At 46.4% G+C, this 25484-nt stretch overlaps 1 long non-coding RNA gene across 2 annotated transcripts in view; it reads right to left on the bottom strand.

Annotated features, from left to right (window-relative positions):
• Positions 1-392: 392 nt before the first annotated feature.
• Positions 393-25484, bottom strand: part of LOC107312234 (uncharacterized) — a 39536-nt gene continuing 14444 nt past the window's right edge. For both annotated transcript variants that reach the window (XR_001554441.3, XR_014944926.1), the window contains one exon: positions 393-2553. This is a non-coding gene — a long non-coding RNA (uncharacterized LOC107312234). The remainder of the gene's footprint in view (positions 2554-25484) is intronic.

Raw genomic sequence — 25484 nt, 5'->3', positions numbered from 1 at the left:
TCTTAAAATTTGTCCCTCACTGAAGGACTCTGAAACAAATATCTTTGCACTTGAGAACAGTGCAGAGGGTTTTTCTGTCTGACTTAAAGGTATGGTTGGTAAGAAGATGATTCCTAAAACACTGAAGATACATTTGGGTCTAAGTTTATGTTAACTGTTGGTGATACATGGTTTAGCAAGTACACCAAAGGTGAATGTTGACTTGGCAGCTTATAGAACCACAGAGTGGTTGAGTTGGAAGGGACCCATAGAGATCACTTGGTCCAACTGCCATGAACAGGGACTTGTGTGTAACACAAGTCCCATCGCCCAACCCATCCTATGGGCTGGAAAGCAGCTTCAGCAGAAAAACAAGATATTTGAATGTGCGTAGGACAAAACGTGTACTAGTGTTAAGATAAGCTGATAAGATTTTTATGGCAATAAATTTAGGATTTGCATGTAAGCATTTTTGCATATGAACAATAACATTTTGTGTATTCATTTTTTTTAATTTAAATACAGAACTTTAACACTATATGTACAGAGTTCAACACTGTATGCTACAAAGATGTCTTGCAAATCAGTGGGAAAACCAACCTTCAGGATTCTAGTACACTCCCCCTTCTTCAATGCTCCTGTAACCTGGATGAGGATTCTTCTGCATTTTTTGTAGTTGTTGAGTAAAAGATCATCAAGTCATAGGCTCCTTGGAGTGGACAGAATATCTCTTTCACCAGGAGGGTGGCACAGAGCTGGGATGGGTATCCAGGGAGAGAGAGGTCTGTCCTTGGAAATCCTCCATCTTAAAGGTTTCCAAGCAGAGCTAAGGAAAGCAGTGTCTCCTTTGCTCTACCCCTTGCCCCAGCTGTTGTGGCCAGTCCACCTGGGGCAGCAGGTGGGACTAGAGACCCACCAGCCAACACATCTTTTCATGTAAAATGACTCAGATTTTAGGGGAAGGATTTAGGAAATCCCAGGTGAGTTTAAATCAAGCTTTCCTTGAAGTAGCTCCAGAAAGTGAAGTTTGAAGCTCAAAACTGAACATTTTCAGATCAATGCACAGGAGCAGACAAACTTCCAGCCAGTGCATCCATCTCTGGAGAGGGATATAAAACAAACAGATGCCAGAAAGTATTCAGTGACACAAGATGATGGAAGGGCACTGTTTAACACCATTTACACTCTGCATACTGCTGATGTATGTATGTCCTCACCTTCATAAAAGGGCAAGCTTCCCACTGCACCTATACCCAGTATTTGTATGAAGAAAACCCACTTGGCTGCAGCATGCGGAAAGTTGCTGAACATCCTTCCAGCGCTGCAAAGCCTCGGCTTTCATTTACTTTGATGTAAGTGGCTGACACACCACACGTCGTAGGATGTGCTCCTCTTGGGTCTATGCGAAAAAGAGCTCGAGTGATTATTAAAATCTTAATTTCAGCTGTCAGTAATGATTTCAGTTCTGCTCGTCAAAGGGAAGAGGAGCCATGTGTCTGGCAGCAGGCTTTGGGCCCAGGTACCTTTGTATGTAAAATGGGCTGAAAAAGTGCACAGGAAAAGCAAGTTGTCATCTAACCCTCTGTGCAAAGCAGCCTTTGTTTTGGCAGAAATACGTCAGCTGTGTCACATGGATCAGCCCTGAGCTTTTGTTGTTACTTACGTATTTGTGGCACACGTATACAGATAACATACTTGGAGGTATTCAGGATGGACAGTGAACTTTAACATCTTGGTGAATAAAGCACCACAAAACAGACTGTTTAGCAAATACCACCGAGGGATCCAGAGCTTAATTATATTCTTAGTCAATTCCGATTTACATTTAAATTACAAATTACATTTTGCTAGCATTAATTCACAATGCTGCTTAAAAAAAATGCGTATTCCACTGTACATGAATAATAATTCTGAGCAGTCAGACCTTGCTGGATTGCTCTGATATCTTGGTAGTGGGTGCTGAATACTAATATTCCTAGGAAGTTTTCTCCCTGTGAGTGTGGTGTTTCTCCATGCACAAGCCTTGCACATTGTCATGCAGCCAGCCAGCCGCCGTGCAGCCCGTTGCCATAGGATTTGCAGAACGATCTGCCTGCACATGCATTTTTAGGAGACTGCAGCATAGCTGCGTGAAAAAAAAAGGCTCTGAATCATGTACGCTCATTCCAGGGGCAGAACAAGGAGCTTTCTATGAATCACTGCAGCCCGTGAGAATGCTAAATGCCAAGAACTGAGTGGGATCAGTTCATGCCAGTATGCGGCTGGGAGCTTTTCGAGGAATAGCAGGAAGGGAGCAGGAAGGCTGGTGCAGCCCAGGACATGGTGAGCTCTGCTCGCACCCTGTTCAGTTCACCCGATGCTGCTCTGTGCTGCCCTGATCACGTTGCACACCGCAAGTCAGCTCCCGTTACTTCATCCTTGGGCCGTGTCCCTGGCTCTTGCTTGGCACTTGGGATGTGTTGTAGCTGGGGCTGGTGGGAACCAGAGCAAGGCTGGTGTGCAGTGCTGTGTTCAGATCGAGAAAACGTCAGTCCTGACATTCAGAACCATCCTCCGTACAAAATCCACGCTCTTCTGCAAGAAAAAAGGCTGTCTGTGAAAACAAAGCACAGAATAAAGCCGAGCCGCAGTCACTCTCACTTACTCACAAGAAGCGGTGCTGATAAATGACTAATAGGCACGACTGTTCTTAAAGCTGAATTCATCTTTAATTTCCTCTCTCAGAAACTTTTCAGGATCGTGAGCAATATCATTTCAACTTTACTTTCCCAGGAAGCTTCTTTTGGATGGGAAGAGTTGCCTTGTAAACCTAAGAACAAATTCACCTGCATCCTATCACAATCTGGTTACTCCCCCTTGGCTCCCTGAGACACAACTTGCTGCAGAAAGGTTTCATTTGTGACATGTGCTTGAAATGTTACAAGGAAAATGCTCAAAACAGAGGACCTGCCTACTTTTAAATCCTTTTCCTTCCCATTAGAAGTGAGGGAGAACAGTGTTAGCAGCTTGACAGGGATAAACCAACAGCACATCTTGGACACAACTAGCCAAGAAAGCAGCTCCAGAAAGGAGCATACATAAGGCACTGTACAGTGAATTTGCTCAGAGGTTTAAATTAGTTAAATCAGGTATCCTGATGATTCTTTATTTTTCAATTAAACAACTGCTTTTCCAGTAAAAACATTAACAACCTTCACTGGAGAATGTCAGATTATCTTTGCAGGGATATGAATGGCATTCCCATGAGAACAATAAACCCTGTATTTGTAGTTGTAGTTCTTATAATGGAATTACTTTTTAAAGCTTTTTTCTGCTCCTTAAAGCCCTGTTACTAATAGGTTAGTGCATGATGTTCCAGAATGGGTGGAGGAGGGACCCTTTGGTCCCTTTATGGTAATAAGCAATCCCTTCACTTTGGTCACACTGTCCAGCCCTGTGATTCAGGAGGAGGATCTAAGATTACTCATCTATCACTAATGCAATGGCTGTAATGGTTGTGCGTGCAAGGCGATACTAATGTGAAGGCAGGGGAAGCTGGAGATCAGTGTCAGCACTGCTGCTGACTGATGAGGCACTTGGTTACCTGGGAATGGGCAAGGAGCAGCACCTCCCACCCCCACACTGCCTTGTAGAGGTGAAGCTCCACTGCTGCCTTCAGCCCTCTCCTTGTGTGTGTGTGCAGCCATAAAGAACATGGGGTGAGCCTAGGTCTGGCTTCACTGCTCCGATTTGATCCCTCCAGGCTGTGTGCAACCTTGTCCCTGGCCTTCACCCCTCATCCCATGCAAGCCTCCAGCATGACCAGCCTCCTGGTTAGTGCAGGACAGGCATCCTCCCCCCTCATGGACACTTTTGGCCATGATTGTGCATAACCACAAGCTTCATACATTGGCACCTGGGTGTCCTTAACATCTGAAGTGCTATGCAGGTATTGATAGAGATCCATAAGCATCAGTCTCTGCATATTGTAGTTCAGATGTCTCTCATGGTTCTGCACCTGGCAAAGACTTCTTCAAGAAGGAAGAAGGAAACAGAAACATGGCAGGATCTCTTTAGGCTTGGGCAAGCTGAGAACACTCATTTACACTTTTGTTTTTCAAATGCAGCATTGTCCTTTGAAGACACGGTCTCACTATTTCCCCAAACACCAACTGTACTCATACTGTCAGCCAACACACCTCCACTTTATGAGCTGTGTCACCATGTTTGCCTTTAATGATTTCTACTGTGCAAAGCTACCCTTCTTGTGTAGAGAGGAGGACTTCTGATTGAATATTTGCTTGTGTTGAGTTTGGCTTTGGGAAGAAAAGACAAGCCAGACACCAATCCCTTCTATTGATCTTCTCCCATGGGCCTGTCCAGCTGGGACAAACAGCTCCTGGAGATTATACCCATGTACTTAGACCCACTGATTCTTAAATGTCACGTTTATCCCTCTGAACACCCGTGCTTTCATTGCTTCATTAATTTGTTAACTTTTCACTATGGTCTCTGCATCACCTGGATGCTGCCTTCACATGTGCATGGAACCATTCAAGTCAAGGTTGGATGGGGTTTTGGGCAACCGGCTCTAAGGGATGGTGTCTCTGTCTAGACAGTCTTGAAGATTCCTTCTAACTCAAATCATTCTGTGATTCTATGTTCCTGTGGCTCTGTGGTGCTGTACTATGAGTGCTCCTGGTCCAGCACTGCACACAGTCTCTCTCCCACACTGTACTGCCCAAAGGCCCACTGAGACATATGCACCATGGTGTCCTACCAGCTTCTCTCCCCTTACAGCTTCCCAAGGGCAGGCGTCAGTGACACCAGACCCATCCTTTGCATGACTGTTGACTTTTATCGGGTCATATAACGAAAGTGCACACTCACAACTTCAGTGTTTAACACATATGAAGCTTTTAAATAACTAAAATGCATCAGTTTTTGACACCACCTCCGTTCTCTGCACCCTCCTGAGCCCACATCCAGCCCAGCTGGGTCTCTCAGTCCCCAATCTCACCTCCTTTGCCCTGAAACGATAGTCTCAGGCCTCACACCTGTCTCCAAAGCAACTAACCACTGTGCTGGGAGTGATGCTGCCGTTGCAGCCGCCCACGCCGTGCCTCCCATCGCGCTGTTCTCCATTGCCATAGAAACCAGCCTCCCCTGCGGTCCCAGCGAGCCTGACCCGCTATTGGCTTTATCAATCTCTGTGTGTTATTCCCAAAACCTAGGCCAGCTAGGAACACCTTATAGGATGTGTCCCACACTGTGTCCAAGCCATTCTCCTCTATGTGTGTGTCAGCACAGCAGGGATGGGTTTGTGTTTGTTTCTCTCAGTTCTGGCAACCAGAACATAACTTCACATCTTGCCACCCGGAGCACAACTTTCTCATGTAAATACTCGCACACACGAATTTATTACCCATTTTCTGCAGGCATTTTCTTGCACACCAAAACGGGAGCACAGAGCAAAATGGCAGGGACTCAGTCCAAACCTATGTCTCTCTTTAATTCCAATGGGTAGTCCGAGAAACTCTTGGCAGTATTCAGCCAGCTCTATTTTTAATATCGTGTTTACATGCATAATGACCGTGTGCACATAACAGCTGTCCCCTCCCTGCTCCACCCAGCACTTTCCAGTATTGCTCACTATAGCTTAAAGCAGACGTGCCTCGTGGCCATTCCTGAATTTGTGGTGGCATAATCTGGGGGAAACACCTTGTCCATTACACATGCAAATGCTCCAGTTATCAAGAACATTATTTTAATAGATTTTTCACAGATGATTTGTCCTTCTTGTCCCACTCCCTGTCCCAGAGACCCATCTAGGCAGGGACACTGGCCAGGGGGAAACACCAAGAGGGAGCTGAAATCCTCAGCAGTGGGTATATTCTGCTCTGTGCTGGATACCCAGGCTTGAGCAGCAAGGGCACTGCCATGGTACCAGCGTGCAGCCAGCCAGCACGGCCAGCAGCCCCTGGCAGATATCTCCAGCTCTGCAGAACTCTTTTCAGACCTGCTCCTGCACAGCTCTTAATGGATGCAGCAGTCAGTGCAGTGTACAGGCAGGAGCTATCAAACAAGCACAGCACAAGCTGCCTTAACAGCAGCAGAGAATTATACACAAGCAATGGTCAAAACCATGGGCTCCTGTGCCATACAAAGCATTCATTGAAAAGCAGGGTGTGATGAAAAGCAGAATTTAGTGTTGCTAGGGATGTCTGCAGCAACGACACTTTCCAAACCTGTATCTGCAAACTGGTGGGAACGTTATTCACTGGGCTGTGGTCAGTGCAGGACTGAGTTATGAATGTACCAGCGGGTCAACCATTTGCTGCTTAACAGGATCTCCTTGGATTCAAGCATATGAAGAGTAGCTGCTCAGCTTTGCATAGCACCAAGGATTGCTCAATGCCAAACTCTCATAGGACCAGAAAAAAATCAAGATCTGCCCTTATTTTGGATGCTGCCAGCAGGGATGGAGAGACTGAAGTACCACAGTGCTGCAGAGGTGGGAAAGACATTTGGGCTTGTATCCTCCTTGGGCACACTGCATTGGGCCGCTGAGCATGGGACCCCCATACCATCTGTGACTCCCACCAACCCTGAGTGACACTTGCACAGCATCCCGTTACAAACATCAAGCCATCCATTTTCACCTTGAAAGAGGCATGTCCTTTGCTGTAACCCATGCTGCCACCCGTGTAACTGAACACACGGAGCCCTGGTGCTGCATTACTCCGCAGTAAGTGAAACGGTTAGAACTAAAATAACATTTATGCTCTTAATGCAGCATTCGTGCCCTTATTTATTATTAACCTGCACTCCAATTCCCCATGCACATGGCACAAAGTGAGTAGGAGTCAGTAGGAACCTACAGCCAACACTTGTGGCTTATTTTTCCCACAAGAGGGGAAATGTCTCAGCCATTCTCTTGAATTATAAATTGTTCTTGTGATTCTTGCTGAGCTGGAATAATGCGGTGGAAAGACAAAGGAATGCACTAGAAAACACAGATCTGTTAGTCTGCTGTGGCAGGAGAGCTTCTTCACTATCTTCTTGCATTGTGTTTAGATGTCAGGACCACAGGTCAGCGTCAGCACTGCAGTGATAGGGGCATGGCACAGAGGGAGGATTGCTGAGGTTGTTTTGCTTGCTGTGGGCACAGGCTGTTCAGCCCTACCTGCTGTCCAGGCTGTTCTTATAGGAGTGCTCTGGAATATGATTTCTTTAGGGAACAAATTCCACTTCTAAAGAGATTTAGCCCTCGTGAAGTGTGATGCTCATCTACGGTGCTCCATAAATAATTGTTCCTCACTGGCTGGTTATGTTACACACAGCCCTGTTTTATCACTGGATAAAACTGATGGAAAAGCTGACCCTATCTCAATCTGTTCTGCATTGCCTATGAAAAACACGTTGTTTAGTCCCTACTCCTCGTTCTGAGGAATTCTTCACAGAAAGAGTCCTTCTGTGAATGGGACTGTTCTTGTAATGGGGAGGAGCGGGGGCTGCCTGGTATTCATGCAGGGATATGGAAACAAGGATGGCATGGGAACCACCTGCTGCAGCATTGCTATCGTGCTGTGCCTCAGCAGAACAAAGCCTAAAGCACACAGCGCCCATCCCTGCTTCTGGCCGCAGCACTTTGCAGACATTTCTGTAGGTAATGTCTCTTGTCATGTCACTGGGGGTATTCAGGAACACTTTGATATGGCCTAACCTGTCATTATCCTCCTAGTGCAGAGTACAGGAAATGAAAATGTCAATTACCCACTAGTTAATTGCACTGCCTCTCAGTTCAGCTTTTTTTTCTGTTTCCTCTTTTTCTTTTTTCCCCCATGCACAAAAATTCTTCACCCTAAATGAATTCCTGCTCCAAACCTCTATGGAAACTTGTAGGTGGCCAGCAGCTCAACAGGCTGCAGTCACACGTCCTGATATTCACCACTGGCCCCAGAAAGCAACCCCAAGTTGTGCTGCTTGTTCCCCAGCAATGTCAAGCTTCTTCCTGCCCAGATACCTCCAGTCCCCCCATCCCCAAGGCTGCTTTCTGTATCTGCTCCAGGGCGCGTGGCTCTGTGAGCAGGCAGAAGAGCTGGGGAGGCATCAGGTGGTTTTTTGAACACAGGAGGTCTGGAATCCCAACCCTGAATGTTTCTGTGATCAAACAGGAAGCTCCACAGCTTCTTCTGTAGGTGTTTATGAACAGTAAGATCAACATCACCTGCTTTCAGATGCTGAAAATGGAGGTACCTCGTTGGAATATTTTTGAATAAGGATAAAAGTTTCAGCTATTAATTATGAATATAAACTAACATGGGCACTGTGGATTGTTAGGGGCTTTGGGTTTGCTACCACATGGAGCAGGGAGGTGAATGTGTATCAGACAAAACCATGGCATACTGAAATAATGCATTGTTGGCCACAACAGGCACAGCAAACACAGCCTGCAGTGCTGAAAACAGAAAGTCCCAGCACTGCTCTCCTAGAGAGGCTCTTACAGAACCCAGTTTTGCTCTCCCATCTGTGGGCTTGACTATGCAAGCTCTCCTTCTGAAAGGGCCGTTGATGAAGACAGGCAGCAGAATTGTGCTTTTCATCCAGACGACAACAAGGCATCCTCCACATTATAGGGGAAATGTCATTTGCAGCCCATGAAAGTATCTCTGTGTAACCCTCAGAGCAAAAGCAATTAGGAGCAGCGCTTACACCCCTTAAGACACTATCTCAATAGACTTTCTTTGCTAATAAAACCTCTACAACAAAATGGATTTGAAAGGAACATCCTGTTAACCACTGTAATGTCGCTGGATGAAGGAATGCTGCTGGTTTTTTATCCTCCTTTACATTTTCTCTTGTGTCACACTAAGCGTTTCTCAATAATTTAAAATACAATTAAAATTCAGAGTCCTGAAGATGGGACGGAGTATTTATAATTAGTTATTGTGTAAACAGGCACGGAAAAGTCTCATGACTTGTTCGTAATAATCTGACTCCCACTTCATCACGGTGCTGCAATACTTAATCGGTGACAGCGGTGTGATGGTATCTGCAATGTGCTATCAGTGCTGTGACGGCAGCGAGCAGATACTGAGCAGTGCAGGGAGGAGGCCCGGCGCAATGCCCAGCCTCACAGCTGAAATCGCCAGCAAAGCAAAATAAATTGCTTGTGCTTAGCAGGAACAACACCCTGAGCTCACCCTCAAAGCTGAGAATTTCCTGCTCGCTGGCCAAATTAGCAGCTCTGACTCAGCAGCGTGCTCTGAGCAACAGGAAGGAACAGAGGGGAAGAGGTCGGGGAGGAGGGCCTGGCTTACCCACACGGGCCGCCTGTATATCAGGCTCACCCAAGGCATCTGAGCATGGATGGAAGGATCCTATGGGGTTCTTCACGTGGTGGGCACCATTGCCAGCCATAGAAGGAGGAGATGGGAGCTCAACATGGGTTTGTCTCCTCCCCACCTGGCATGCAAAGCTTCCTCACAATGACACATGGAAAGATGGCACTTGAGGCACCAGGATCCCTCACACCTGTTCATATTTGTCCAAGGAACCCAACAACCGCACTGCTGGCAGCATCCACTTGTCTTGAAGGGAGTCATATCAACTGGAGTGGGAAAAGCTGTTTACAAGGATGGACAAGGGGGAATGGGTTTAAACTGCCACAGGGGAGGTTTAGGTTAGATTTTAGGAGGAAGGTTTTCACACAGAGGGTGGTGACGCACTGGAACAGGTTGCCCAAGGAGGCTGTAGATATCCCATCACTGGAGGCATTCAAGGCCAGGCTGGATGTGGCTCTGGGCAGCCTGGTCTGGTGGTTGGTGACCCTGCACATAGCGGGGGGTTGGAACTGGATGATCATTGTGGTCCTTTTCAACCCAGGCCATTCTATGATTCTATGATCCACAGACTGCCACAACAGATGTGTGTCACCCCTGCATAGAACCAGAGCAGCAGCTGGCTGCATCCCAAGAGCATTCATCCCTAGAAAAATCAATTAGCTGAATGTTTAGTTAACTGAACAGATAAGGTGAGTCAGTGTGGCGGCTCTGCGAGCTCACAGTGTCAGCAGCTATTGAATCCCTCCCAGTCCAGGACTTTGCTCTTGGGGAAGTCCTGTGCCTAACGTAGGGTGTTTGCCCTGCAATAAGGAAACAGCATTCCAGGTTTCTTTTCTTTCTTTTCCTTCTTTCAGCCACCCGGCACCTTGGGTCTGACAAAGGGCTGATTTATCTGGTGTCAGACTTCCTAAAGTTTCAGCCTGCTCTGCAGTGAGTCTGAGTAGCGCTGCCTTTCAGTGTCTGTTCACACTGATACTGCATAAATAGCCCAGTGATCTTATGCCTAGACTAGAGAAAAATGTCCTCCTGCATGCGCATGGCCATTCTCTGTCATACTTGCATGCGATCCAAATACGTCTTGTTATTAAAGCCGCTCTGCCCGATGATGAAATCACTGTGCCGCTCCTACCCAGCGCAGAGCTGAGCCTTATGCTGCAGGCAGAGGGTTGTCCTGCCTCCAGACGAGGAGCTCTTTCTCTCCCCAGGTGCAGATGGCAGCAGATCTCCTTCCTCAGAGCTAAATGCAGATCCCAGCCCTTCCCAAGCGAGTGCACCACAGCAACCGCCTCTAAGAACAAAACTGAACTCAGCACCAGACACATCCTCAGGAAAGGGCAGAGGAATGGGAAGACAGAGAGACAGTGGGGCATCCATCCATCCATCCTGTGGGAAGCAGGGCAAGGGAAGAAACTTGGTGCAGCACATGAACACAATCGGTGCAGTAGGGATAATGGGTTTTACAACCATCACGTTAAAGAGACTGGGAATACTTTAAGAGACTGTCAGTGCTCAGTGCTTTCTGTGTGGAAGCAGCTTGCTGAAACCTGGGAAGCACTTCAGAGACAGCCCACATCGATATCCCAGCATCAACAGACATGTGCACAGCAGGAAAGGAGCAGCCAGAAACGTGCAGCCTGGCTGTATTTGCCTATAAGTTGTTTACTTAGGAGAACAAAATACCACCTACCTAGCACAGCTCCTTTCTCTGCTGCCATCACATGCACAGATCCATTGTCTGCTAATTGCACACTGCTCGCAAACACAGGGCACTAAATTTAGGCTTTGGTGTCATTCCTTTGCTTGATAAAACAAACAAACAAAGCAAAATAATTACAGGAGTCTTGCAAGTGAATACAACAGACAGTCAAAACAAAGGCAAAACAGCATTTTTCACCTCCAGAGCTCCAGCATCTTTGCAGAGCTGTGTCAGGGCTGTTGCCTGCTCCTTTAGAGGGAAGAAAGCCACACTCAGCACTGGCAGGATGAGGAAAACATTTCAAGTTGCTTTTCTCTGTAACCTGTGCGAGATCTGAAATGGAGATTTCATTTGGGGATGGATTGTCTTCCCAGCAGCATGCATGGTGAAGTACAATTCTTGCTGTTTATATGCTGAAAACTTCTCCATGTAGAAAGAAAGTAGACTGAGAGCCAGCATGGACCCTCCAATCCATCACCAGAAAAAACAAATAAGGAAAGCACTTGTGTATCATATTGCCTGGCCATATGGTGCTGGGCACCCTGCTCTGGGTGTCCCTGATGGGGCAGGATTGGGCTGCAGGGACCCAGAGGTCCCTCCCTAACTCAGCCGTGCTGTGGCCCTGTGATGCTGTGGCACACCCCCAAGCCCTCGCCAGCTCTGCCGTGCTGGTCCTTCCAAATGCCGTAATACATCAGCATGCAGCATACATCCTTTCCTTGCTGGGAAGGAGAAGGTTCATGTCTTTGAGGAGCCATTTTGCCAGGTTCTTGCAGAACAGAACACATGGCAGCGAGTGCTGAGCCCTCCCTAGGAAAGGATGGCAAAGTCATCTTTGTTTCCCTGACTACTGAGCAGGGCAGCCAAAAGCAAAGCTTTACCTTTTGGTAAGGCTCACCAAGCCTGTCCCTGTGCACAGGGGCACAATGGGGACAGGCAGACCCATAACTTCAGAGGGAGGAGGGGAACTGCCATGAAAAAAATCTCTTGTTGCTGAGCACAACTGCAAACTATGGCTTTTACTGAAGGAAAAATACACCCCTATAACAAACATTACACAATTGCTTAGAAGGCGAGGGCACAGCACAAGTCCTGCTTACACAGAGGCCAGCTGTCCTGAAGAATAGTTACATTCTAGTTTAGCAAAGTTTTCTGCATGTTTTCACAGAATTATTTCAAAGAAGTAGCAATAATTGCCTGAATAAGATGTTTTGACTCTCTCTTTTTCCAATTTCTTTTCAACAGCGTGTTTTCGTTGGTAATTTTCTGTTCCTATCTAAGTATCAACTCCCACTGGCTTGAGCTGAACACTGGTTGGGTTTTCAGATCCAGCTCTGAGCAGTGGTTTGATGCTGACTTGTCCTTGGTAAGGCTCAGATCTCCCTTCCATGTCTCATTTAATATAAATGTCACAAGGTGCTGGGCTGCTCCAGGTGCTGCTGGACATCTCTGCAGCTCCCAGGACCAGGACGGGCCCTACCAGAAGTGGTTGGGATGCTGCAATGAGATCTATGCATATGTGCAGGTAAACAGCAGAATAAAGTGTCAGGAAAGGTGCCACCCAAGGTGTGTGAGGAAGCTGCAATAACAGGCAATGAGCTGTTTCTTAGAGTTAGGGTACTATGGTTAGGCTGTGGTTGGACTTAATGATCTTCAAGGTCTTTTCCAACCTGGGTAATTCTATGATTCTATGATTCTTAGTAGATCTGCTCCCATCCTGAAGTCATGATTAAGTCAACAGCTAAGTCAGAACCTCGTGGGACATGATGTTGTGCTTTGTGGGTTTGTTTTCTACCTTTAAAGGCACTTTAATCCTTGAAGGGGATTTGCTGGCACTGGTGAGCACTGACCTGTGGGGACATCCCAGCTTCAGACTCTGGGGCATCCCTCTGCCCAGCCCCCAGCCCCCAGTGAGGAAGATGATGGATGGTGTGCACAGACCTGCACATCCACAGGAGAGAGACTGAGATGCTCTTTAAGAAAAGAGAAGCAACTTCATCATTTCAAAGGTAAAGATTTAAAGATATCTAACAATTTCCTCTCTTCAGACATGGTTGCTATTGGAAAGACATGCCAGGTCTGCTTTCCATTGTAGCTGCAGGTGAGGAAGTCTCTATCTTCCTCTGCTTCCTGTGCTACCTTTACTGTAGGTAGGAGAAAAGTTTTGCAAGGCAAAACTTGAGTTTTTTTCCTCAATTTTTAAAAGAAATTTTACTTTTAGCTCTTTTTGATGGTCATTCTAGCACCTATTGCTAAGGAAAAGTAGGCATAACTTCTTGCTTTATGCTGCACCTTTCCAGCAATACCCAGGGTTGCTGGAACCCTGACCACAGCAGTGCAGCTAAAAGCACTCATCCCCAAGCACAGACACGTGCTCAAATACAGTAGGGAATGGCTGTGCTGAAATAAAGTGCTCTGGGCTTTATGTTCCAGATGGGTGGAGCAATCCTCAGCTACAATAGCTGACTGCAACACATCTGGACACAGAGCGGAGCAAAGACTCAGCCCATGAACTCATGGTGAGATGCCCACGCACCAGCATCCTTTAGCTCATCGCTGTCTTTGTGGAAAGAAATGGGTACCTTGTTCCAATTATTAGAGCGGTGCCTCATTGCAATTACTTGAGTTAATAACATTTAGCTCTTGTATTCTCCATTTCCAAAACAAATGGCATGTTCAGGCTAATTAACCCTCACAGCACCTTTGTGAGGTGAATGATTATGATCACTATGGAATGACAAGGGACTGTGAAAAAGTTTGGCGGAGAACAGGAAACGAGCAGCAAATATGTAGAGGCAAAGGAGAGGCTGGTGGTTTAGAAGAGGTTTAGATTGGACATAAGGGAAAACTTTTTCTCTCAGAGAGTGGTCAGGCACTGCAATGGCTGCCCAGGGAGGTGGTGGAGTCGCCATCCCTGGCAGCGTTCAAGAGGCGTCTGGATGAGGAGCTACAAGATCTGGTTTAGTGGCTTGTGGTATCAATGGTGATGGGAAGGCGGTTGGACTAGGTGGTCTTGTAGGTCCTTTCCAACCTTGTGATTCTGTGATTCTATGACTCTATGATGGTGAGGATTGGCCTGGATAGCAGCTCTGGAGAGCACGATTCATGACAACCCCACAGGGACAGTGCATGTGGGAAATAGAAAGCTAAAAGCCATTATCCACTTGCCTAATGTCCTTACGCAGAAGGCAGCTTCTCTGCTTCCGATGCTATTAGCTCCCAGTAATGATGGGAGGATGAACCCACTTTTCACAAGGGGTAATTAATCAGAATACCCAAATGAGCGCATGTGAACACGCAAAGCACGAGAAAAAAAGAGCCCCTCCTACCCCTTCTTTAGAATCATAAAATCATTTGAGTTGGAGGGGACTTTGAAAAAGCCTTTTAATCCATCTCCCCTGCAATGAACAGGGATATCTACAGCTCAGTCAGGTTGCTCAGAGACCCAGTCCAGCCTGTTCCCAGGAGGATAATGCCACCTTGCACCAGAGTGCAGTTAAGATAGATAATTATATCTAAATATCATTCTTTTTTGTGAGTATATTCATTATTTGCTGCTTCTGTATTTATGTTTATGGCTCCTTCTGCATTTATGCATAAACTCATTTTGCTTGCTTTATGCTGGCAAGAGATAACATGGGATCACAGAATCACAGAATCGTAGGTGTTGGAAGGGACCTCCAGAGATCATCGAGTCCAACCCCCTGCCAAAGCAGGCTCCCTACACCACGTCACACAGGTAGGTGTCCAGGTGGGTCTTGAATATCTCCAGAGAAGGAGACTTCACAACCCCCCTGGGCAGCCTGTTCCAGTGCTCCGTCAGCCTCACCATAAGGAATGTCTTGTGCACATTTGTTAGATGTATAGGAACACCCCAGAACATGCATGTTTAGTGGGAGGAGAGATGACATTTGAGTTGAAATTAATAGAGATGAGTAAGTGATTGAGGGGAGCAGCCTGGATTGCAGCAGCTGTTGAGCCATGCACAGAGAGAGAATAGCATCCTGGGCCTTTGGTCACCACGTGGGCTCACCAGCAGTAGCTTTGTCTAAGGACATATAACACCAACACGGGGCATGCAGTGCAAGGAGAGGAAGACCTAAATATTTTGTGCTAGGGCTTCTGGAAGTGACTTTTGGTTGTCCTCTGTGTGAGTCCCTCGGTTCACTCATGTTGCATTGGTGAGATGTCCAGACCTGGCCCTGCACAGCCCTACCCTGCAGCATGGTGCTCACCTGTGGGTTGTACTGCTCATGGATGTGCCCTTCAGCATCAGCTTTGGTGCCAGGCAACAGAACCTAGAGTACATGTAACCCCCATGAGACAGATAAAAACAGGTTGCAGGAAGACATATAACTCACTAAACAGAGTAGTGGTGTTTTTACATTAATAAGTAATAGAACATTAGTGGATGGAGGAAATCTCTTCTGCTTTAATGGGATGACATTGGTGCTTTAATAGATAAAAAGCCCTTCTTACTTGGGGGGGGGACGTGTATGGGGGCTCCAGTTCCCCACTTACTTTTAGTTCAGGATGATGTTTCTCAGTAGGAATGTGCTGTGAAGACCTGAGGTTGCACCTGGGGACTCAGTGAGCAGGAGGCCCCACACTGCTCTCTATGGGTCTCACATCCCTGCACATCAGCAGCACCCAATGGGACCAATGTGGGCACACTCACTGCACAGGTGGTAGCGATTGCTTAGCAGTGCAGACATACAAACCTCACCATCACAGCCCACAGCCTCTACATCAAACAAAATAAAGTAAAACAAAATAAAAAGCACTACTTGGGCCTCAATTTGTGACAGAGAAAACTCCATGTCTCAGGTTAAAGTGCTCGAAAGATGAGGGCAGGTTCATCAGTGAGGTCCTATTCCATGAGGTTCTGGGGATAATGACAGTGATCTGATTTCTTAATTGATATTTCCATAATCATTATTTAATGATCACCGGGAGCAAAAGGCTCCATGAAAGCCATGTGAATTGTGGCTGGGAAGCTACAGTACATGACAGAATGATCGGACTTGCAGCATTGCTTGGGAAAATGGCAAATACTAATGGAAAACCTGCTGGTTATGTCCAATAACGTCTCAAACAAGGCTGCTAAATCTAATTTATGCCATTATAAAGATCTGTATCCACCTAAAACTAAAGACATAGAAGGCTAATAGGAGTTCAGTAAACTCAAGATTTTCAGTACAAAGGACTTGTTTGGATGCTCAACTATGCCACTGGTGTCTCACCCGTGCCAGAAGCAGCATCAGAGAGAGGAGGCAGGACGGAGCTGCTTCTTTCTCAGCACACCCAATGGCAAAGCTGCTGCTTGCCAGTGACAGACCTCATGTGCACACACACTTATTTATGTAATGCACAATGGCAAACAATAGCAAAAATAATAATTGCACAACTTGTTGGCAAGCCGCAATCCCTCCTGCCTGTGCAACACGTAGCCTTAGCTCACAGGTACACCACTGCTGTGCCTGGTGGGGATAAATATAGATAACAATGCACCAAACCTGCAATCTCTGCATCCAGAGCTGAACCCAAACTTCCCAAAAGTTCAAGGATGGCTTTGGTTCAGGGCTGTCTCTGGAGACCTCAGAACCCCGTTTACCCTACGAAGAGGAAAAACAGGATGCAGAAACCATTCCAGGCCCCCGGGCCTTTCCTCCTGCTGAGCTGGCACGGTCTGAGGGAGGTTATTTTAGCTGCAGGCACAAGCAGGAGGAACCTCCTTCTTCTGTCTGCTCATGGCTTCATGTGTGCAGCAGGAAACCCCTGGTGGGCAGCACCTGGATGGGGCTGCTTCCACTGAGCTGCTGGGAGCCAGGAGGAGTCCAGAGATGGCTGCATGGAGATCCTCTCTGCCTCGAGGTTGTCAGCTGCACTAAGCAAACAACAGAGTGTTTTTTAAGAGGAGAACCAGGTCTTGGTTGAGCCTCTTTCTGCTCTGTGTCCTGGCTTCCTTGTGGTTTGCATGTTCAGGCAGCTGGGGTTTATCCTCAGGAAAAGCCATGAAATAGAATCGCAGAGTCATAGAATATCCCAATGGGAAGAGACCCATAAAGTCAGCCCTGGGTTCGGCTGGCATTCCTACCTGGGCACACTGTTGACTCATGCACAGCTTGATGTTGGCCAAAACAGGACAGAACAATGCATATACATATTTACACAAGTGATTTGCAAAATACAAACGCTTATCAAACTTGCACATGAAGCCTTAGAAACCACAGCACACAAACTGGCATAGCTCATCTGCAAAGCTGTAATTACAAACCATTGCATCAGGCAGCTGAGTCACGAGATAATGTGGGAGAATTGGGGATGAACAGCAAGAAAATCCACATTCTTGGCTTGGGGAGATGCAGAGATATCTGGTTCCCCTCCTGGGATGCTGTTAAAGCTTTGCAAGTACAGAATCAGTGCGCATAATCTATGCATTCTGTGTAAACTGCTGCTGCAGAGTAGAGGATTTGTGTAAAGGCTGCTCAGAACTATTTCCTTTTAAACAATTGCTAGGTATTAATGCCATGTTTGGTTGCAGAGCACGGTGTTTCCTGGTTTTAGCACATCTTTGCTGCTTATTTAAACCTCGCCTTCTTCTCATAACTGCAAAAATACTACAGACAGAGGCTAAGCTGCAGGTACATACAGTGCTGTCCTAGGGATTGGCCTTACCCTGTGTGTCATTGATGCAAGTGCTTTGAAAAGCTGGGAGACTTAACAGTTTGTCAGTGCAATCAATCTACATAGCAAGGGTTGGTGACTGCAAGCAATAAAAGTCAGAGCTGACCTCAGAGCTGCTATATTTCCAGTGTGAACGTCACCGTGCATGCAGAGCTCTATATGTCTTACAGTTTCACAATATCAGAATTATATGTTTACAAGAACAGCTTTTAGAATGTGCAATTTGAAGTGGTACTTCCAGGAATGATTCTGTTTGCAGTCAGCTGAGCCTGGGAGCTGAGTTTTTCTGACAAATACAGAGAAAACTTATTCAAACAAAATGAAAAGTACGTGGAGTCTACAGAAGGAGATCTCCAAAAGCTGCTTAGACATGGTGCTGGGCACCCTGCTCTGGATGCCCTTGCTGGAGCAGGGGCTGAGCCTGATGGACCCAGAGGTTTCTGCCCACCTCAGCCGTGTTGTGACCCTATTACCATAGGAAATAGGAACCATATACCACAGGTCCCAGGAAAACCCCAACAGGTCGCAGCTTTCAGCACATGGGAGAGGTTTCAAGGCAGACTAACCCAAATTGATGGTATCTCCTCCATAAACCATTTTGCACCACAATCCTCTTGTTTATCTGGGAATGTGGCCTCACCCCTTTGGAGCTTATTTGTCAGAAATTCCTTAGGAAGTGCTATGCTGCTGCAACATGCCTGGAAAATCCCATATTTGACCACACTAGGAGAGCACTTACTAAAGTGGAGAAAACTGAGCCCAGGCTAGGAGTGGCTTCACAGTGTGATTAACACTGTTTTGGAGAAGCAGATCCAAAGGGTCTTTACTTGACCCTTCCATCCTGCATTTCAAGAATTGCCAGTGATGGAACAGTTAACTTTCCATTTTACAAGGGCTTTTATCTGCAAAACCATCACTGAATGGACTGTGGCCTCCTGCAGGGCTTTGCTGCTAGATCTCTGAAGGACAGTTACTAGGACCTTGCAATGGGGCTGTAAGCACCTGAAGTCCAGACAAACCCTCCAGCAGCAACCTGCAGACTAGCTGTGGCTATCTTAAACTAACATATACCCACTGAAATCAAAGATCATAGAATCATAGATTAATACCTTGTTCAAGTGGGATGCTCACAAAATGATCTCCAGGAAAATCCAAAGCACACAGGTCTTCACTTGACAGATGCCTGGAAATATTTGGTATGTGTTTTTCTCTACTTAACTACTTATAAAATGTTAATGTGTGCAAAGCATGTTTACACTTAATCTGATGCTGAAATCATCTCTTACAGTCCCTTTCTAAATGGACATCTGCAGCGCAGCAGGCAATTGCTATGATTAGACATTAGATGAGAGACAACTGCCCATAAGCAGCTGCATGGTGTAAACCCCACTGACTGGGCTGATCAGCTTTTCTGCCATTTTTATGAGATTCTGTCATGTTTGTAAGCTTTTGTAAGTGTTGTAAGTTGTGCTGTTGTGGCTTGTGAAGCTGTGGTGGCCTGGATCAGACCTTATCACTCTACAGCTCCCTGACAGGAGGTTGTAATGATTTTACAGTGTTTTTCCAATCTGAATGATTCCATGATTCCATGATTCTACTCCATTTCCTCTTGTATAAGATAATTGAAATGCCAGCTTTGTAACACTGCTACCTTGCTCTGCAGAAAATGTCTGGATTTTAAGGGTATCTGCTTCTCCATTCAACAATAGTTGACATTTTGCTTTAAACTTGCTAGGGATTAATCACTCCAGACAGTATTTCTGCTACTCCTATCCCCACTTACTATTGCCCTCCAGCAGCAATGATGTTATAGGAAAACTAAAGAACAGATGCTCATTATTGACATTATTGAAAGAACAACATAGAGTAGGATATTGTGAGTTGGGTATAATTATCCTAAATATAAGAGTGTGATTAGTGAGAACTACTTGAACCTGGGAGCAAACACACCTTTATCAATTCACATTCAAAAATAGGAGGAGATAGAAATTGACACCTGGTGTTAAATTCTTTCATGGGTTCACTCTGAACTGCCTGTGGACCCAGAGATGAAGATGGGCAGGGTGCTTTTCCAAAGGCCAGGTTAATGGGTGCTCCAAGAACACAAACAGGGGTCTAGTGGAATTTGGTGCAGGAAAGAAACCAGCTGGGTGACTAAAGAGGATAAGAAACTCGGAGATGAGTCCTTCGCCTTCTCAGGCAGTGCTGCTCTCCATGGTGTGGGCCTGTTTGGGGGGCTGTTATTTTTGGATGCAGATGCCCTTCTGCCCTGGGGCTGAGTCACCACTCAGGAAAGCCTTTTCCCCAGGTGCTGTGAGCAGCTTCCTTCAGCAGCTCCTCACTTCCCACAGGGTGCATCCAGGGCTCTCCACCAGCCATTACAAACAGCTTCCCAGCAAGATACTGCAGCCGCGTTCACAAAGAGCAACCTGAGCTAAAAAATCAGTAAATGCTTGAACTTTGTCCTGTTAGTCAGATCTCAAAGGATGATTATAACAAATCTCATAAGCCCCAACAAATTAATTTCTCTTATCCTCACTTTGCATACAAGGAAGGTCAGACATTAGCAGTACAAATTCTTTTCCCAAATTCATCCTGTGAGGCAAGGCCAGGAAGAGATTTTAGATCTAGAGATTTGCAGGCCAGCCAAGCTGGAAAAGATCAGTTTTCAATCAACGCTGGATCAAAAGCTGATGTGAGATGTCCCTTTCCAGGGCTATTACTTAGATGGTACCGGGAGATAAGGCAGGGCACAGACCTCTGAGGAAACGCAGGTCTTTGATAAATACCACAGTTACCCTTTCTCCCACCACAAACAGTTCTTTGAAGCAGAAAATGAAGGCTGAGGGCTGCTGATTCAGGATGTAAGCAGGCACCCTGTAAGCAGCGCCTCTTCAGGAGTTCCATTTGAAGAAAATCCTCATGGTGAATCCTTCCTTCAGATTCCCATACAAGAATGTCTTAAAAACAATAGGCAGCTGAAAAAAAAGCCGACCAAGCACCTTAGTGATGGACAGTCCATACCTGGTGCTGCTCAAGGCCAGTTTGGATGGGCCTTGAGTAGCCACCAACACACAGCAGGGGTTGGGGCTGTGAGGTCCCTTCCAACCCAACCACTCTGTGATCCCATGATTCTGTGATTCGATGATTCTGTGATTAATCACTTTAGGCCCTTAAAAAACAAGAGGAGATGCAGACATCTTGGCAGCCTGGTGGGCCCTGGGCAGCTGGGGCTGTGTCTGGTGGCAAACCCTGCTGGTAGAGGGCGATGCAGTTCTGCTCTCTCCTGTTTGTTTTGTTTTGTCCTTTAGCCCTCCTGCTGAACTAACTTCTTTTAACAGCAATGCATTCTGTTCTACTTCAGCAGACCCACCTGCCCCAGCCCTGGCACAGTGCAGCATCCATCAGTCAGGCTGAGAGCTCGCATTCTACCTCCCCAAACATGGCACCACATAACTGCTCACCTTTGTTATCTGGACAGAAAGCCACAGCATCCACAAAAATGACCATTTCCTGGCTACAGTTTGGATATGAAACTTGCATGAAGACCAAGGCTTGCAAGGCTCATCCCATGCTCTGGGTTGATCACGTTTCTCTGCACCGACTGCTGCCCACTCTTTCTCTTCTAATGTCTCTAATGGCTTAATTGTTTGAAGCAGTCGCAGTTTGTGCTTTAGAATAAATAGGAAGGAAGACAGATTATACAATACAGCAAGGTTGCCATAGTGATTGTTTGTTGGAGAAGAGTAACTGCAACATCAGAACCCCATGAGGCTGTGCCTGCAGCCTTACCTGCACAACCCAGCCCAGGGTTGGGGTGCTGGAAAGAACACCCCACCTCTCTGCTCCTGCTGCAGGTGTGGGGACCCTGCCTGGAGGCAGTGAACACACTGGTACAGCCTGGGGTTTTGCTGAGTGACACACTTGGGAAATCAGAAAACACGTTCAATCACACATGAGTCACCGAGCCAGCCCATCATTGCACGGGTGTGAGTGCTTCCCTATACATCAGAGATGAACCATAAGTCATTAGGGTGACTCCTTGAGCTGTGGATTATCAATTGTACATACAGTCTCAGATGAAAGCATGCAGCCGCTTTGAGAGCAACCTGATCTCTGGAGCACAAGGGTTACCTGCCAGGTGCTCCTGTGCTGGAGGGTAGTAGGGCACTGCCTGGAGAAGCAGCCAATGGAAAACACATCCATGTGCCACTTGGAAGATCCACTTCCATTTCCAGAAGAACGCCTCTGAGAACCAGACACAACAGCACGGTGATATGAATGCTGCTGTTTTCTGAGAAATATCTACCTGAAAGAAATATCTAAAGTCTTGTCAGCTTACCTGCAATGTTATATTACAAAGGGAGGGACAGGAATGAGATGTAGATGGGGCCAAGGTGAGACAGAGGCAGCACAGCTGGAAGCAGACCTTGTTTCCAGGCTCTGACACTGATCACCCCTGAAAGGCCAGACCCAGGGTGGCTTCACAGCCATTGCAGCAGACATCACTGGCACCTCCTGGGCATGAGGGTCACACCTCAGGTCTGAGCAGCAGCATTTTAGTGACAACGTTCAGAGTCCTCCACAAAATGTTTATATTCACGTCAGCATTGCTCACCCCAGGGCACAGTGTTTGCATAAACTGGCTAAAATAGCTAAAAATGCTCTATGGGAAATTATTACTATCCTAAGGCCTGTTATCTGAACCCAACAGCAAAGGGACCATTTTGCCTTAGGATATGAGATGGTTGCCAAAGCAGTTTCTTGCTGTGATGAAGCGTGGATGGTTGAGATGTACTCTAAACTTCTATATGAGCAATGGTACATCCAAACCAAGTCTGGTTCCTGGGAAGATGAAAAGTAGAACTTAGTGCAGACTCCTTCCCAGCATATCACACAGTGTCAACTAGGAGTTAATTTAATTTACTTTCAGCAGCTGTAGGATTATTACACCCACTTCCCCTATAGCTTTCTATTGAATGTAGCCTCCCCAGAACCACCTGGCAGTGGTAGTTGCTGAGAAAATTATTAGTGCACAAAGATCTTGGTGTTGAAAATAAAAAGCAGCTTGTCATAAAGAAATGAAAAACAGTGACTTTTCAGATATTCCCAGTTTCCAAGATAGGATATGAAAAGCTAAAGCTGCAAAGAAGAGCATGCACTGGCTGAATACAAAGGTTAGAGAGACAACAGCCACCTTGGCCTCTCAATAGCCAGGAGAAAGTTTCAAGATGGAAATTTGTTTCATCTGCTCAGAGCAGCTGAGGAGAAAACCACCCCATGGCAGGCAGAGCTCAGCCCTGGTGTTTCCTTAGCTGGGTGTCTGCATCACCCTCCTCTGGGGAAGCAATTGGCCCATTCACTGACACGAGGTCCATAGCTGCCAGGTGCATCACGAGGTGAAGGTCAGTGCAATAAATCCTACATGTCTACGGCCTTTTAGAAACCAAACTCCTCTCAGTCTGCAGAACGCATTTCTGCACAGCCTGCCTTCTGCAGCTTGAAAACTCTGCACATGCTTTGCATCTGGCTGCCTCAATACGGAGTCATAAGGGGAAGCTACCTCCTCTGGATGATGTTCTGAGTAGTAGGGATCACAAACCATCCTGCATTGGGAAATTCAGTTTATTTTAAACAGGCTCGACTACCAACTAAGAATTCTTTTTGCTACAGACTTGTTAGATACAAATATTTATATAACGTTTTCCTTTGGATGGCTGGAGCTGCAGGTTGGAATTTTTCACTGACTGCTCCAACACACAGATGAAAACTTCTTATTTTTCTACATTCCTGCTTAGCTTGGCCAGAGCTCCCTGCACTTCCTGACAGCAGAGCACATCCTCAGCTCTGAAGCCCAAGTTGGAGCTCTATGCTAGAGTTCACATTTGAACCCTTTGGTTTCAGGGAGGTAAACAGGACTTGCCATCAGCAAAGCACTATTTACAAATCAACAGTGCTTAACAACTGCTACTGTCTTATGAAAAACTTTACCAAGCTGAAACAGGTTTGCTCATGTATCAGTTCCCTCCTCCTCTTTACTGCAGATATTTGCCTGAAAATAAGATGCTTTGTTCACAAAGGGTCATCTATTCCCTTGTGGATTCCCCTGTTTCCCCCCCCCCCCTCCCCCCCAAGATTCAGGCTCTTTCACTATGCAGAATCATCAGGATAAATTAAGGAGAAAAAAAATAGCCCATTTTTGTGGAATTCTTGGATACAAGAAAAATGGGTGGTGAGGTGTAAGTTTATACTGTCTCTACAGTGCTGTTTTCGGCTGGAAAGCTTTTAGGTTTGTCAGCAGTAGATTATGAATTTCATTTCATTTCTTAGCATCCCTCTGCAAGGATATATATCCCATGGGACTCTTAAAAATTAAACCTTACCCCTACCTCTGCCAGAAGGACCACATCAAACTCAGGAGCAGGTCCAGCCGTCTCACAAATAGTAACCAGGCAGCATCCGAGAGAGAAACTAGGACAAAATCTGTGCAGCATATGGTCCATGGGGTGAAGGGCTCGGCCCCCCAGCTGTGAGGGAGTAGGAGCCATGCAGCCTCTTCAAAGGCCAAGGGGAGCAGCCAAGTGGCCCATCAGGAATGGGGACCCAAAGTCAGGCTCTTGGCTGGTAACAAGGTACCTACATTTGGCTGGCTAAGCCACACATATGGACAACTGGCCAATGGTCAAGTCCTCTGAGTTTTGTTTCTCCCATCCTAAAGGGTGAGCAGTGGGAAGCTGGCTGTCATTTGGAGTGAGGGACGCCAGCTACTGTAGCAATAAGGATCTGGAGGGCTCCAGGGATGAAAACTTGTGGTCAAGTAGAAGATGTACCCAGAGAAGCTGTGGGTACCCCATCCCTGTAGATGTTTAAGGCCCAGCTAGATGGGCACTGGGCAGCCTGATCAGCTGGATGGTAATCAGCCCCAGCAGGAGGCTGGGCTGTGTGGGCTTTGAGGTCCCTTCCAGTCTAAGCCCTCCTATGGTTTTACATATCAGAGATGGCAGGAGTTGTTCTCCAGTAGATCCCTACTGGATAGGTGGTCTCTAAAAGCCAGCATGCCCAGATGAGCTGGGCTACTCTGGATCCTGACCCAAAGGCATGGCACAGCCCCATAGACCTGCCAGGTAGGGCTACTGGAGCAGAGATGTGCCCATTGCTTGGGTGTCAGCACAGTTAAGTCCATTGCTCATATAAAGTCCTACATACTATCACAAAATTGAACATCCTGTCTTCATTGCATTATTATATTATTTAAAATAATGTTGTTATTACAGGAGAAATGTCTGATCCCTTTCTAATAGTCATGATTGCTTTGTTGCTGTACTAGCGCTCATCAGTAAATTTCTTACATCAAACCATGAACCTGACTGGAACAGAAGGTATCATATCAGCAAACAGGATTTCATTCATAAATACGATCTATTATCACCACCAGATAATGGAATTACTTATTCAGAGACTTCTGAACTGTTCACTGAAGGCGAATTATTGTGTTTGCTAGTAAGAGGTATTCATAGAAGATGTTCTCTACATCCTTGGAAGGCCACAGAGGCACTGTGAGTCAACCTGTGTGAAGAAAGTTGGATGTATCAAGAGAAAATTAAGGACAACCTCTCTGACTGGGAGCTTTGGTGCCCCAGTGATTTCGCAGGCACCCATCCCACTGTTGGTCAAACATATAACCAGATTCAACCTGCAAGAGTTTGATGTACATTCAAACATTCTTCTGCCAAGGGCCCTTAGATTCAAGAACAGGGCCAGAAGAGCCCCAGCAAGCAGACATAACCATCTTGTGG

This window comes from Coturnix japonica, chromosome 3 (assembly GCF_054131305.1).
Source record: "Coturnix japonica strain WE chromosome 3, WE-NBRP24, whole genome shotgun sequence".
Lineage (NCBI taxonomy): Eukaryota > Metazoa > Chordata > Aves > Galliformes > Phasianidae > Coturnix > Coturnix japonica.
Note: the sequence above shows the minus strand (reverse complement) of the source record. Positions and strands in the feature narration are given on the sequence as shown.